General features: G+C 43.9%; 1 protein-coding gene across 1 annotated transcript in view; it reads left to right on the forward strand.

The window, feature by feature from the left end:
• The first annotated feature begins 744 nt into the window (after nucleotides 1-744).
• Rin2 (Ras and Rab interactor 2) overlaps nucleotides 745-15,366 on the forward strand; it is a 193,014-nt gene continuing 178,392 nt past the window's right edge. The window contains exon 1 of the mRNA XM_042666467.1: nucleotides 745-801. The gene's annotated coding sequence lies outside the window, so the exon portion shown is untranslated. The remainder of the gene's footprint in view (nucleotides 802-15,366) is intronic.

Here is a 15,366-nt window from a genome sequence, read left to right on the forward strand (position 1 = left end):
TCTCTAGATCTCTGTCTTCCAAGCAGCTACGATTACACTGTGTCTGATTGCTTATGTTGTTTTGACATAGTGTTTAACTTCCCTTCTATACACAGTCTACCTACCTACCAAGAATCCTAATCTGAGAATTTCAGTAAGGAAAGCTTCCCATTTTCCTTCTCTCTTCCCTGGTATAGTACCCCTTCTGCCTATCAGAATCCCTTGTGTGGGCTTATCACTTCCAAGCACTATGTCATGGACTCCACTTATCCATTGTCTATGGTCCAAAACCATATTATAGTCTTGCCACTAAAGGAGTGAGTGCTGATTGATTGAATGAAAAGTATCTTGAGCCGGGCGCTGGTGGCTCATGCCTGTAATCCTAGCTACTCAGGAGGCTGAGATCTGAGGATCGCGGTTCAAAGCCAGCCCGGGCAAGAGAGACCGTGAGACTCTTATCTCCAATAAACCACCAGAAAACCGGAAGTGGTGCTGTAGCTCAAGTGGTAGAGCGCTCGCCTTGAGCTGAAGAGCTGAGGGACAGCGCCCAGGCCCAGAGTTCAAGCCCCACGACTGACAAAAAAAAAAAAAAAAGAAAAGTATCTTGATAGCAGAGCATTTTGAGGAGTTATACTGCAAGAAATACATCTTTCTGACTGGAATGCATCTAAGGAAAGCAGATTGCATTTTTATAGTTCTTTATAAAATGCTTATCTAGTTAGTGGCTCAGTTGTTTCTCACAATAATCTTAGTTTTGTTTTATAGGTGAGGAGATGGAGGCCTAGAAGGGTCAAAACACCAAGGTGGGAGCCAGGGCTCCAGGTAAGAATCATTCTGCTACACCTCAGCAGACTTCTAGCAAATCAGTAGACTTGCAAAGACTTGCTAAAGGCAGACTCCAGATAGTGTGGTCTAGAGCAGTAGTTACCAAGCTGTGAGTTAGCAGCAATTTTACTGAGGACTTACTGGAGTTACTATGATAAAATATGTCAGGGAAAGCCTAATGGTAAGCTGGATTTTTCAGAACCTTTGTTAGTAAGACATGCTTTAGGACTCTAGGATGGCACCACAGTGTGTGATATGCTTGCCAACTTTGTTTGGCCACAGAGTATCTTCTAAGTGCAGTGTTGTTCCAAGTAGTCCACTTGGAGAAGTTGCTTTGTGAGTCCCACGTGGTATGTGGTCCTCTAGGTAGGAAAAATATGTGTTTTCTGGACATTTGGAAGTCATAGTAACCCACACAGGAACATTTAGAGTCAGTTGTTGCTTTGCTAGCTCTGTGCATTCGATCAACATCAGTTGCCTAGGGTTTGATCAGATCTGAAGTTGTAGAAGTGTCTTCCTCTGCCCATAATCCCTCTACCTCAACCAGCCTTTACATCTCTCAAGGGTATTTCAAATGTAGCCATGCATATGGGATGGAAATCCCAGAGCTTCTGCACTGAGAGCACTATTTACTATGCTTAATGACAATAATAATTATTATTATGGATGGAATTCTTAGGAAATGGAACAAACCTAAGGAGGGTCTTAGACGTGCTAAGCAAGCATTCTCCCCCAGGCTACACTCCAGCTGGAAAGAAAGCTCTGTTTCATCTTGGTTTCATCGCCTCTGAGGGTATAGATGCACCCAGTTCTCTTGCTTCCTCTCTTTTTCTCCTGGGCACTGGCTGTATGGATTCTCTAGAGTGTCAGTGTTCTGCATTTCTCATGAAAAGATAGCAAGAGTCTCTGAGGGACTCAGGCCTGGAACAAACAGCTATCAATTATTCCTCAGCCCAGGAGGTACAGCACCCACTTTCTATGCACCCATATTTGAAATCAGTTGCTTCTGAATCAGAGTCTTAACTGGCAATGTGCTGTTATGTACTCTTTACAGATCAGAAAACCCAGATCTTCAGTTGCCATTGAAGAGGAGTAGTCAAGTCAGAATTGTAGGGACTCAAAGACAAAGTGTGGAGCTAGGTGTCTCATGCCTGTAATCCTAGCTACTCAGCAGTCTGAAATTCAGAGGATCATGGTTCGACATCACCGTAGGTAGTAAAGTCCAGGAGACTGTCTCCAAATAATCTGACAAAATATAGGCTGGTGGGTGGGGTTTGGCTTAAATAATAGAGCAACAGCCAAAATAGTAAACTGAGCAGGATGAGACCTTAAGTTCAAACCCTGATCGTGGCAGAAAAAAGAAAGAAAGAGTTAGGGGGAAAAGATAGAGGTGAGAAAGAGGAGGAGGGGCAGGGGAGAGAGGGGGAGAGAGAGACAGAGGGGAGTGAGGGAGAGAATGAGAGACAGGAGAATGAGAGCTGTAGGTTAATGGAGGATCCTAGGTATATTTTTGTGGATTTAACTTTCTCTTGAAGACATTTCTAGGACTCCAAGGCAGAGCAAACGTATCTCAAGATTTGTTTCTTAGGTTTTTCCCTTGTGTGGAAAAGAAAGTCTCATTCAGAGATGCCTTTAGAATAGGAGTGTTTTGCACCTTACCTGTCAGATAAGGAGGGGTGGAAGTACCAATGGTGAGCGGTGAGGAAGAAGACCAGAAGAGTAATGAACAGGAGTGGACTCCTGGAGTTTAGAGTCAGTGCGCACATTTGAATGCTGTAGTGTGTGTGACCAAAGAAGAGGGTAGAGAGGAAATACTGAGATTTTAAACCAACTAAGTTCAGAAGTCTGTATGTCATCTAGCAGGAAACACAAGGAGTCCCAAGGACATGGTGAGGACAGAAACAGAGTGATGACAGGGAGCAGTCTGTGGTCAAGAAAGGAGTCAAGATAGCATCCTGGAAGCCTGAGCCTGCATTTGGTCTAGTGAAGCAGAGTTAGGGCAGACACTCGTCTCACAGAGAAAATAGATTCATAAGGTCTACAAAATTGGCAATTTCCAAAAATACCCAGGCTTAGTCTTAAACTAAACAATCTCCCATATAAACAGGAAGCCTAGCTACTTGAGGTGTAAGAATGTAAATACAAGTGAAACCTCTGATTTTTAGTTAATGGAGTGTGCACATCATCTTATGGTTTTTTTTTTCTATCCTTAATATTCTATAATAAAACTATATTTTTTTGTCAGTCATAGGGCCTGAACTCTAGGCCTGGGCACTGTCCCTCAGCTTTTCAGCTCAAGGCTAGGGCTCTGCCACTTAAGCCACAGTGCCACTTCTAGCTTTTTCTGATTATGTGGTGCTGGGGAATTGAACCCAGGGCCTCATGCATGCAAGTCAAGCACTCTACCACTGAGCAACCTTCCCAGCCCCAGGTTGAGAGATCTTATGGCACAATATTTCGTGTCATTATCACTTTTACAGATTTTAGCAGTAACTAGAAAGAATATTATGATCCTCTGTTTTCATTCTGCTAAAAATAAATATATTTGTAGAGAAGAGAAAAACAAATCCTAGAAGCTCATGTCCAGTGGGTGTAGAGGAGAAATTGTAGAGCCAAGGATGGGGAGGAAGAGCCCTGGCTGGCAATAAACTGGACAATCTAGAATCTTCATCCTGCTAGCTCCTGAGCAGCACCTGTAAAATTGATTAGGACCCAGGCTCTCTCAGGTCAAGCACTTTTAATATCATCCAGAAGTGTGGAGAGTCTGCTGAGTGGGCTCAAAGCCATCCAAGTTAAATACCACTAGCAAAGGACTCAAGAACACTGTCCCATCATGATAGAATAAATGTCTAAGAAATAGGATTTCTTGTAGCTGAAACTGTTTTGAAACTTGCTCATGGTTTAGTAAGAGTTTAATTAAATATAGTCTTTTTTTTTTTTTTGGTCGATCCTGGAGCCTGAACTCTGGGCTGTCCCTCAGCTCTTCAGCTCAAGGCTAGCACTCTACCACTTGAGCCACACAGTGCCACTTTCAGCATTTTCTGCTTATGTGGTACTGAGGAATCGAACTCAGGGCCTCATGCATGCAAAGCAAGCACTCTACCATGAGCCACTTTCCCAGTCCCAGTCATTATTTTTAAATAGAAAAGATTATAAGAATAATGTTGGTGGGGCTGGGAAGGTGGCTCAGTGGTAGAGCGCTTGCCTTGCATGCATGAGGCCCTGGGTTCGATTCCTCAGCACCACACAAGCAGAAAAAAAAAAGCCGGAAGTGGCACTGTGGCTCAAGTGGTAGAGCGCTAGCCTTGAGCTGAAGAGCTGAGGGACAGCACCCAGGCCCAGAGTTCAGGACCCATGACTGGACCCTCCCCCCCCACCCCCAAAAAAAGAATAATGTTGGTTTTTTTCTTTTATCAGGATTTTTTTTTTTTTTGGTCAATCGTGGGGCTTGAACTCTGAACCTGGGTGCTGTCCCTCAGCTCTTCAGCTCAAGGCTAGGGCTCTGCCACTTGAGCCACAGCACCACTTCCAGATTTTTATGTGATGCTGAGGAATCAAACTCAGGGCCTCATGCATGCCAGGCAAGCATTCTACCACTGAGCCATCTTCCCAGCCCTGTTTTTTTTTTTTTAAATGAGGCCATAGACAACCTGAGATAACGTATTTCTGGTTATCTAATTCTATTACTAACTTTGAATAGCTGCCAAAGCAAATGGTCCCTGATTGAGAACTCCTGGTTCAGTTATGTAAAAAAGTTTATGAAAGTATGTAGGTTTCTTTGTTTAAATTACCTATAAATATGATGTAAATGATATTGCTGAGGTACAAACCCAAAAGGGGTTCTAATGACTGCTGTGCCATTTTTGTTTGATGGAGACATGTGGCTATTGGCAGTACATAGAGACAGGTATTAGCACAAAACCTTCCACTTGCTTGAAATTCTCAAAATTTGAGCCATTCTAAAACTCAGACTTGGGCCAGGCACCTGTGGGTAATGTCTGTAATCCTAGCTACTCAGGTGGTTGAGATTTGGGATGTAGGATCTAGGATCTCAGTTCAAAGCTAGCCTGTACAGAATAGTCTATGAGCCTCCATCTCCAATTACCCAGCAAAATACTGGACTAGAGATATGGCTCAAGTAGTAGAATGTCGCCATGAGTGAGAAGGCCAAAAGAAGATAGATCTAAAATACCAAGACATAAATTATACAGGTCTCTAGGTATTCAACATAATGAGACCAAAAGATGAAATTCTTAGGAGAGGAACAGAAAGTCACAATGCCTATGTGCATCTGATCATACAAAAAACTGTATTGAAATGAAAGCAGGAGGGTTTTTTTTCTTTTTTTGCTGGTTTTATGTTCTCTCCTTTTTTTTGGTTGGGTATGGGGCCTGAGCTCTGGGCCTGGGCACTGTCCCTCAGCTCTTCAGCTCAAGGGTAGCGCTCTACCACTTGAGCCACAGCACCACTTCTGGCTTTTTTATGTTTATGTGGTGCTGAGGAATTGAACCCAGGGCCTCAGGCATGTGAGGCAAGCACTCTACCACTGAGCCATCTTCCCAGCTCTTTCTTTCCTTTTTGTTTGTTTATATGTCTTTGGGTGGATAAGGGGAGGCACAGAAATGGAGGGGAAAAGGGTGAACAAATTCAGCAATGGTACTCACTGGACACTGTTGAAAATGAACTGTACAACTTGTGGGTGGGAATGGGAGGGACAATTTAGGAGAGAGTGAAGGAAGAGATGATATTCTCCAAAAAAAAAAACGTACTCTTCACCTTACTTACGTAAACTGTAACCCCTCTGAACATCAACTTTATAATAACAATAAAAAAAATCAAAGGCCAAAAGAACATGAGGCCCTGAGTATAAGCCACAGTATTGACCAATCAGATGAGAAGCATTTGCTTTTTCACTTTTTAAAAATTCTGCTAGTATTAGGGTTGAACTTGTGTTTGCTCAGGTGGCTTGCTTCCTTCCAGCTCTCATTCTTCTACTTCCAGCCTGGCATTTGGGTCCAAAGTAGAGGTGAAGTCTTAAGGACTTCACTACGAGTCTCAGCTCCTCGAATATCAAAGATTATAGGCATGGACTATCAGCATTTGGCTGTTTCCCTACTTTTTCACGAGTAAACTCTTAAAATTTAACTGCATATATTTATGCAGTAAATGGGCTAAAGAGACATTTCAGTTTCCATAGACAGAAATGTTTTTATTTGCCAGGTCAGGATACTAAAATTCAGAAAGCTGAACATTTTTGTAACTTTCAGTAGTTACAGGAACTTAGTCATTTTACAAAGTTTTTTGTTTTTTGTTTTTGTGGGTTATGGGGCCTGAACTTTGGGCCTGAGCGCTGTCCCTCAGCTCTTCAGCTCCAGGCTTGCACTCTACCACTTGAGCCACAGTGATACTTCTGTCTTTTTCTGCTTATGTGGTGCTGAGGAATCGAACCCAGGGCCTCATGCATGCAAAGCAAGCACTCTATCACTGAGCCACCTTCCCAGCCCACATTTTTTCTTTACTAGACCAAGTGTCAAGATTTACCTCTGAAATAGCTATTTCCCACTGCATTTATGCTATGTCTTCATACTTTTAAAAACCAAATGGAGGCAGATGTCCTGTGCATTAACTGTTTGGTAGGATTTCACTAGAACTTTGTATCTAGAGGTGAGCCAACAGCCTATACCTGGCAACAGTGCAATACAAACAGCAGCCACACCCATACAAGACTAGAGCCGGGTGTATCCAAACTCACACAGTTGGGGACACTCAGCACTCGGTAGCAGCCTGTCCAGACTTCTCAAAAGTGCTGGGGGCAGGGGCGGTCTCATCTTTTTGACATCATCTGGAAGTGTCACCCTTTTCCTAGGTGAATGTTTGCTCATTTCCTTTGGGGTTTTTTTTTTATTATATATATATATATATATATATATATATATATATATATTTATTTATTTATTTATTTGTCAGTTGTGGGGCCTGAACTCTGGGCCTGGGCGCTGCCCCTCAGCTCTTCAGCTCAAGGTGAGCGCTCTACCACTTGAGCCACAGCGCCACTTCCGATTTTATCAGTGGTTTATTGGAGATAAGAGTCTTACGGACTTTCCTGCCCAGTCTAGCTTTGAATTGTGATCCTCAGATCTCAGCTTCCTGAGTAGCTAGGATTACAAGCATGAGCCACCGGCGCCCTGCGTCCTTTGGATTTCTTTAATGGTTCTGTGCACAGGAAATTTTTTGGAGTCCTGGACAACTAGCCCTTTGTATTTTCTTGGAATGTTTACGGATTACTGTTTCAATTCCTTTGGAATAATCTGGCAGGTGGTTCCTTAAGGAAGATGGAAACTTCACTTTTTCCCCCAATACTTAGTCCTTAGAGTTAGCACCCTTTGCTTCACAAACTGCTCTTCTCCAGCTCTGCCCCCATTTGCTACCTTTGGAAGGGTAAGCCTCACTCTGAGGTTTGGAAAATTTACTCTTTCGTTCTTTCAGTCAAATTTTATTCCATGGGATTTGTTTGGAATTATATTCAGCCTAGACACACGTGGTGGCGGGGGGGGGGGGGGGGGGGGGGGGGGAGGGGGAGCGGGGAAACCAGTAGTTTTGGGTCTTCCTTTATGTGATAGACCTCATCACTGAATAAAAGGCTGGAGGCCTTGTGAGTACTGGAGCTGTATTATGTGCACGGGTTCCTGGGCTGCCTGTGACACAGGGGTCCGGTGGAGACCAGGTCTTCGGGTTTCAGCACTGTTGGGAAATGTGAGGGCTTGGCTGGCTCCCAGGTTCACTTGCTTCAAAAACCTCGTAGCCTGGCAGGGAATATGGACAGACACAGGCAAGGACAGGGCTGAGTGGTCAGTTTCTGACCTGGGAGACAGACCTACTTGCATGGAGTTTGAACTTAAAAACTTCTTCATTCAGAGTTACTTTCCTTTGCAGTGGTTTTTCTACATGGCAGCTTAAGGGTCCATATAAGAAAACAAGCAGAGATTCTGTCTTTTTAGAAAAGGCCACTTCCCTCCGCTCCATGCTGCCCCCCCCCACCCCCACCCCTCCAGCCCTTCCTTTATGAAGCAAGCATGGAGGTGTTAGGCTGTCATGGCTCTTGGATGGACTAGGAGGTTTTGTGTTTTGTTTTGTTTTGGATGCCTGTACTAGAGCTTGAACTCAGATCCTGGGGGCTGTCTCTTAGTTTTTTCATTCAAGGCTAGCACTCTACCACCTGAGCCACATTTCCACTTCTGAATTTTTTGCTAGTTCATTGAAGAGAAATGTCTTCATGCACTTTCCAGCCCAGCTGGCTTCAAACTCCAATCTTCATCCCCTTGTGTAGCTCAGGTTACAGGTTAAGGAAGGAGACTCCACCCTATAGACATTAAGACTTGTCCTAAGGTTTCATGCCTTGGAAACAAAGGAGTCTAGGAGGGAGAGAGGTGGGGGGGAAAGGAAGGAGGGAGGCCTGGATTAACAGCCAATGAAATGACCCACAAGGAGTCTCACCTCCCTGGACCATTGCAGTTATTTCCTTCAGAGTAGCTCCCTTAAAGCTTCTTAACATCCCTGGGGTTGAGTGAGGTCTGGTGCATGAAGTAACAGTACTTCATGTCCTCATGCCCTGTCTCTCAGGGTGGAATTTCAAGTTTTAGCATCTGTTCATGGGTTGCCCTGCCCATTTTTCTGTATTCTGGGATTCCTGATTTAACCTATAGTTGTATACTTGCATCACAAACATTTCCCTGGGCACATCTCACAGCCCAATTGTACCTAATACTTTTAGCCATTGTCCTTTTGCCACACACTTTATAGCATTTTGGGCTACATATGTGATGTAAAATAATATAGAGATCTTTGTTTTTTTTAGTCATGGGGCGGGCTTGAACTCTGGGCCTGGGCGCTGTCCCTCAGCTCTTCAGCTCAGGCAAGTGCCCTACCACTTGAGCCACAGTGCCACTTCTGGTTTTCTGGTGGTTTATTGGAGATAAGAGTCTCATGGATGTTCCTGCCTGGGCTGTCTTTGAACCATGATCCTCAGATCTCAGCCCCCTGAGTAGCTAGGATTACAGGCATGATCCACCGGCGCCCGGCTTACAGAGAACTTCTTACAGTTTAAACCCTATATCTACAGGACTCTGGGGTTGGAGATGACCATTTCCATGAGCAGAGCTAGAAAAGGACAGAGGTGGGGTTGGGTTTACAGATCTCTTTCTACTCAAGGACATTTATTCCTGCCCCGAGCATTTGTAAAGTATCTCCAATAGGAAGACTATGTAAGCTACGGTGGATGCATTCAGTGGTGTTACTGAGTGGCAAGTGGGTTCCTAGCAGGCTTGGTAAGTGTGATGACCAAGGGCACAGAGTGCTGGTGGGCTGGGACAAAGGCCATGTCACTCACCAGGTTCCACCTAGAAAACAAGGCTGTCAGCTGGGTTGTGGGATACAGGAGGAGAGAGAGGGAATGTGGGGTCTAGAACACTGGAAGGCTTTCAGTCCCAGAAGGGAGGCAAGAATGGTCCATGCAGAACAAGTGGAGCTTGGGGAAGCATCATGACCTATAGAATCAGAAATTAGACTGTGTGGGGAGCAGATGGAAGTCTGGGTAGGGACAGTCTAATCCACAAACAAATGCTCCGGTCCTACATGGGCATAGGACCTCCTTATTTTTTTTCTTTTTAATTTAAGCAGAGTTCATTCTGTAGCTCAGATTGGTATCAAACTTGCCACTCTTGTTTCTGCCTTCTGATTATCGGTGTGTACTGTTGTATCCTTTTTTTAAAAAAATTACAAAGAATCATCCTTCTTTGTCCATAATGAGATAGAGGAGATTTCAGAGGCCAAGATGCATGTGGAAATGGACTAGGAAATAGGGTCCTCGTGGACAAGAGAATATAGAGAGGAGGAAGGAAGGAGCTGGCAGGGAAGGATGCTAAGCCACGGTGTATATCTAGCAAATCCCACCGAGAGAAATTTGGAGTCCCAGGAAATTTCTGGAGACCGTATAGGCTTCACAAGAGCAGCCAGCTTCCCAGAGTACTCATAGCCCTGTATTGGTCAGACTTTGGTTCAGGACTGCCCCAAGCTCTTCTGTGCACTGTGCACACAGGCAAAGCAAGCTCTTAGGTCCGAGGACACTTCCATGGAGACACAGATGCTGGCTGTGCAGGCAAATGGGCAGAGATGTTGTAAAGAAACCTGAGAGTAGCATCTGCCACTGACTAGCATGTCTGTTCTCAGCCTGGCTCAAGCAGAAAGAGTGGACTGTACAGAAAAGTTCACCCTTCTTTTTTTTTTTGGGGGGGGGGGTCCAATCGTGAGGCCTGAACTCTGGGCCTGGGCGCTGTCCCTCAGCTCTTCAGCTCAAGGCTAGCGCTGTACCACTTGAGCCACAGTGCCACTTCCAGCTTTTTTCTTTTTGCTTATGGTGTCTAGGAATCGAACCCAGGGCCTCATGCATGCAAGGCAAGTGCTCTACCACTGAGCCACGTTCCCAGCCCGAGTTCACCCTTCTTTACTTCCTATGACCTCCTTGTACTGCAGGGAACAGGAGTGTCTTACTAACCCTCTTCCAAGGCATGGTGCTAGGGACGGCCCCCTGTACATGTCTTGTACAGTAGCCTGACAGAAGCCATCTTTCTTGGCCATGTTTGCCTCTCACTGTTGAGCTGAAGACTTAAAATAAATTAATGTATTTGCTTGGTGCCAGTGGCTCACACCTGTAATCCTAGCTACGCAAGAGGCTGAGATCTAAGGATCACGATTTGTCACAATCCATCATGACCAGAGACAGTACAATGACTGGGAGACCCTGCTGAAGAACGGAGATTTGAGGGGCCAGAGGGACCTGAAGCAATTCCTGTCGTTGGATCTCTAGATCCCATTAACAAGGGTTTTTTGTTTTGTTTTGTTTTGTTACTTGAGTTTAGTATGGGGGAGGTGACGGTAGGGGTACGTGCAAAGGCTAGGGTTACAACCAGAAACATGAGGCAGAGTTTGCCCACAAGTGATAATTGACTTCTTTCTCTTAGGAAACAGAGTAAACACTCCAGCGTTAGCACACTCTTATCTCCAAGGTTTTAAGCTTTTAGTATCCTAACAGCTCTAACTTAAACACACTTAGGGCAGTAAGTTTTGCCTCTGTCTACCTCTACTGTTTGGCCTTTTCTGGGCACAGCTCTGGGCCTTCTGAATGCTGTCAGAGATTACATTCAGATCTCTTAACCCTTTCTAGGTCTCACAGTTCAGCTCCAGGGGTTCTCACAGTGGTTCAAGGCCAGCCTGGGCAGGAAAGTTTATGAGACTCTTATCCCAATTAACCACTAGAAAGCCAGAAGTGGCCCTGTGGCTCAAAATGGTAGAGCACTAGCTTTGAGCAAAAGAGCTCAGGAACAGCTCCCAGGCCTAGAGTTCAAGGCCCATGACTACTACCACCACCACCACCACCAAAATTAATATATTTTATTAACATAGATTAGTTGTGATGTTTTTGGTGCAATTTCGTTGTAATATCTCCATATATGTACCCCATCAACTTCCCCTCATTTCTTGTTTTGGTGCTGATACTGGGATTTGAATGCAGGGCCTGAGCACTGTCACTCAGCTTTTTTTTACTGAAGGTTGGTGCTCTTACATCTTGGGACATACCTCCACTTCCTTCTTTTTGGTGGTTAATTGAAGATAAGAGTCCCATGGATGGGCTGGGAAGGTGGCTCAGTGGTAGAGTGCTTGCCTTGCATGCCAGAGGCCCTGGGTTCGATTCCTCAGCACCATATGAGCAAAAAGAAAAAAAAAGCCGGGAGTGGCGCTGTGGCTCAAGTGGTAGAGCGCTAGCCTTGAGCTGAAGAGTTGAGGGACAGCACCCAGGCCCAGAGTTCAGGCCCCACGACTGGACCTCCACCCCCCCAAAAAAAGTCTCATGGACTTTTCTGCCTGGAGGTTGGCTTGAACCACAGTCCTCTAATCTTAGCCTCCTGGGTAGCTAAGGTATAGTTGTGAGGCACTGTTGCCCAGTTATGGATTTTATTTTCACACACTCATATAAAGTCTTTTGACCATATTCACTCTCATTCCTTTTATCTATTCACCCCCCCCCTCCTTGCTGTTACCTCTGAGTAAAGCCTGATTTTTTTTCTACTGCAGATTTTATACTTTTAGAATTTGTTGTAAATGTTCTATATAATTATGAGATGCCTATAGGTAGGTAAATGTCCTTCTTGGAAATAGTTAGCTTTCTGTTTTTGTTAGTTTGCAGGTTCTCTGCAGAGTATTAATGAGTTGTAGGATAAAGGATTTTTGAGAACATTGGGTTTAAGACCCCAGAAAATGTGAATCTCAAAAGAATTCCTAATCACACAAGGGCACAGAAACAAACACCTTCAGGTTATTATTTGTTAAATCCTCACTCCATATGCACACATAAGCATCTGAGTCTACAAGTATCTTCCCACCCCTGTGCCCATCTCTGAGTTGCTGCGTAGGTCCTGCCAACTAGATCATCCAAGGGCCACGTATGCAAATTGCCACAAATTTAACCACAGCAGGTCTTGGAGATGATGCATGTTGTTACTAAGGAGCACAATTCAACATGAAAATCCTGCCACTTATAAATCATCAGTAGGAATTCCATGAATGTGCTATTCTCAGCCTGCAGCAGCTAGAATAGAGGTGGACAGGAAACTTGGAATACCACTGCAGGACCATGTGCCATCAAATGACATTTAAAATATTTTGGATCAAGTTCTCAAGATATATCATGAGGAAGTCTGATTTGAGCTATTGATGTAAGGTGGGAATCCATCTCTTTTTTAGTTTTTCTTCCCCACTAAGGTTTTTTCCCTCTAGTTTAAGGATCAAGAAGGATCATAAAAATAGTTATTTCAAGAGGGAAAAAACCCACCTACAACAATGAAAAAGAGATAGCCCAAAATGAGCTACTATTTTCTCATAGTCCATTTAAACTTCTAAGTCATAGTTGGTTTTCAGCATTCTTAGGGATTTTTATTTCCCATGAAAGGCATTATAATGAAACTTGAAAGGCTTCCAAGAAAACTGTACTAAAGTCTTCCAGACACTATAGTCTTTTCATAAGAACCAAGACTTGCTAGTTTGTAGGGATTATGATTTGGTGCTCTGTGCCTGCTAAGCACACATTTCTTTCTTCTGAGCTTTAACCCCAGTCTCAGGTTTATGATTTGTGTGGGGTTTATTTTTTAGAAACAAAGTTTCAATACAGCTCAAGCTTGCCTTGAACTCATAACTCACTTGCTTCAGCCTCCTAAATGCTCAGATTACAGATGTGCATCACCACACCCATATGGCACTTATGACTTCTCTTACTTTTCCTTTTCTTCCTCATTCTTCTCCACATTACTAGGGATAGAATCTAGGATTTCACACATTCCAAAGAAGTGCTCAACTCAACCACTGAGATATAGTCCCAAACTTCTGGCAATTTTTTAAAAATCAAATAACTATTCTAGAAGCAGAGATACATATTGATAAATACAGCAAAATAGTTTTTTTCCTGGGGTATGGTTTTGGGGTTTGAACTCGGGACTTTGTCTTTGCTAGGCAAGTGGAGACACACATTCAGTCCCTTTTTACTTTACTTTTCAGATGGAGTCGAGTTTTTGTTTACAGCTGGCTTTAGTCTGAGAGCCTTTTGCCTTTTGAGAAGCTGGGATTACAGTTGTGAGCTACCATGCCCAGCTTATAAAAAAAGGCTTTTTTGTGTGTCAGTACTGAGGCTTGAACTCAGGGCCTTGAACTCTTGCTCAACTTTGTCTTCTCAAGACTAGAGATCTACCACGTGCATCACAGTTCCCCTTCAAGTTTTTTGCTGGTTAGTTGAAGATAAGAATCTCAGGGATTTTTATGCCTAGGCTGGTTTTGAACTATGATCCTCCCATGTCAGTTTCCTGAGTAGCTAGTATTACAGGTATGACCTACCAGTGCCCAGCTACAAAATAGTTTTCAGAAGATTGACTATTTGAAGATAACATATGAGTAGATGATCAATGATATGAACCCTGTGTAACTGCCTAGGTCACATGAATCTGACCCTGCATGGACCTGGCCAGGTCTTGTGTTATATGAGTCAAACCCCACTCAGAAGCACCGCAAGATCCCAACCAGTAATCACTGCATCTCAGGGTAGCAGACATCCCCATGTGCCAAACTCTGCTGAGGGCATCACATGCGACCATCTGAACAAATTTATGAGGGGGTTACCTTGAATGTCACCTCTCCCCCACCCCCGTTCATGCAAAATAGTTATATTTGCCTTCTTTGGGATTCACTTATAGAAATTGAGGCATAGAGGCGAAGTAACTTGTTTAGAAAGTTCTGAAGTGACAGTTTCAGAAAGATTAAGAAAGTACAGTTGCCACAGTCCAAACCAGGTCTTTCCAAACCAGGCTTCATGCTCTTCACTATTCTGTCCTGTCTCCAGAATTAGCTCTGCGAAATACAATGTGCATTCATTTCCTAGGACTGTGTATCAGAAGACCACAGACTCAGTGACTTCAAACAGAAATGTGTTTGTCTCATAATTCTGGAGACAACAAAGTTGAAAATCAAGGTGTGGGCAGTGCCGTGCTTCCCTTCCTAAATTTGGTAAGAAACTCTCCAGGCCTGTCAAGCTTTGTGCACCAGGATTCCTTGACTTGTGGGTGATTGAGTTGAGTTCTCTATCTTCATGTGATGTTGTTCTCATGTGTCTTCATAATACTTTCCTTATGTGCATTTTGGATCAAGGACCTATCTAATGATTTCATCTTAATTTTGCTAAATCTGCACATCCCCTACTTCCAAATGAGGGTGAAATTCTGTGGTAGTGGAAGTTAGAACTATAGCATGTCTTTCTTGAGTGTTATGATTCAGCTCACACCCAGGATAAAAGGAAAGACTGATCCAATATCCAGGAAGTGCCTCCTGGGATGTTCTCAGTGGCAAGTATGCAAAGTGCCTGATATGAATGGCCTCTTTCCTGGGCTGCCAGGAGTCTGAGATGGATGGGTGCAGTAGTCTTGAGAGACCTTCTCCAGAGGGTAAAAAGGCAGAGGAAGGGAACTGAAGGCTTTAGGAGATGGACAAGCAAAGTGCATAGTTCTTGGCCATTGACTTGGTAACATACTATTCGTTGAACTCTTGTGGATAGTTTCTATAATCGTCTCTTACTGGCACTGGTACGTGCCAGGCTCTGGTCTTTGGGGCTCTATGTCTTCTTCCTGCTGGCTTCAGGTGCTTGAGAGGCCCAGTGACTCTGTGGGGAGATCAAGTAGTAAAATTTCAAAAATCCTGATGGTTCATGGTTTTGGATCATAATCAGCAACAGTCATATAATCGATTATATAATAAACACAAGTAATCCCAGTATTGCATATAAATAGTGAAAAATATTATTGTTAAAAATGACCAGAATGGAAGGAACACTTTTAATTTGGGCAAAACTCACTACTATGCTCTTGAGTATTCTTAGACTTGAAGGTAGGTTCCTTCCTTCCTTCCTTCCTTCCTTCCTCCCTCCCTTCCTCCCTCCCTCCCTCCCTTCCTTCCTTCTTTCCTTCCTTCCTT

The sequence above is a fragment of the Dipodomys spectabilis genome, unplaced genomic scaffold (genome assembly GCF_019054845.1).
Source record: "Dipodomys spectabilis isolate Male_0828 unplaced genomic scaffold, ASM1905484v1 ptg000365l, whole genome shotgun sequence".
Classification (NCBI taxonomy): domain Eukaryota; kingdom Metazoa; phylum Chordata; class Mammalia; order Rodentia; family Heteromyidae; genus Dipodomys; species Dipodomys spectabilis.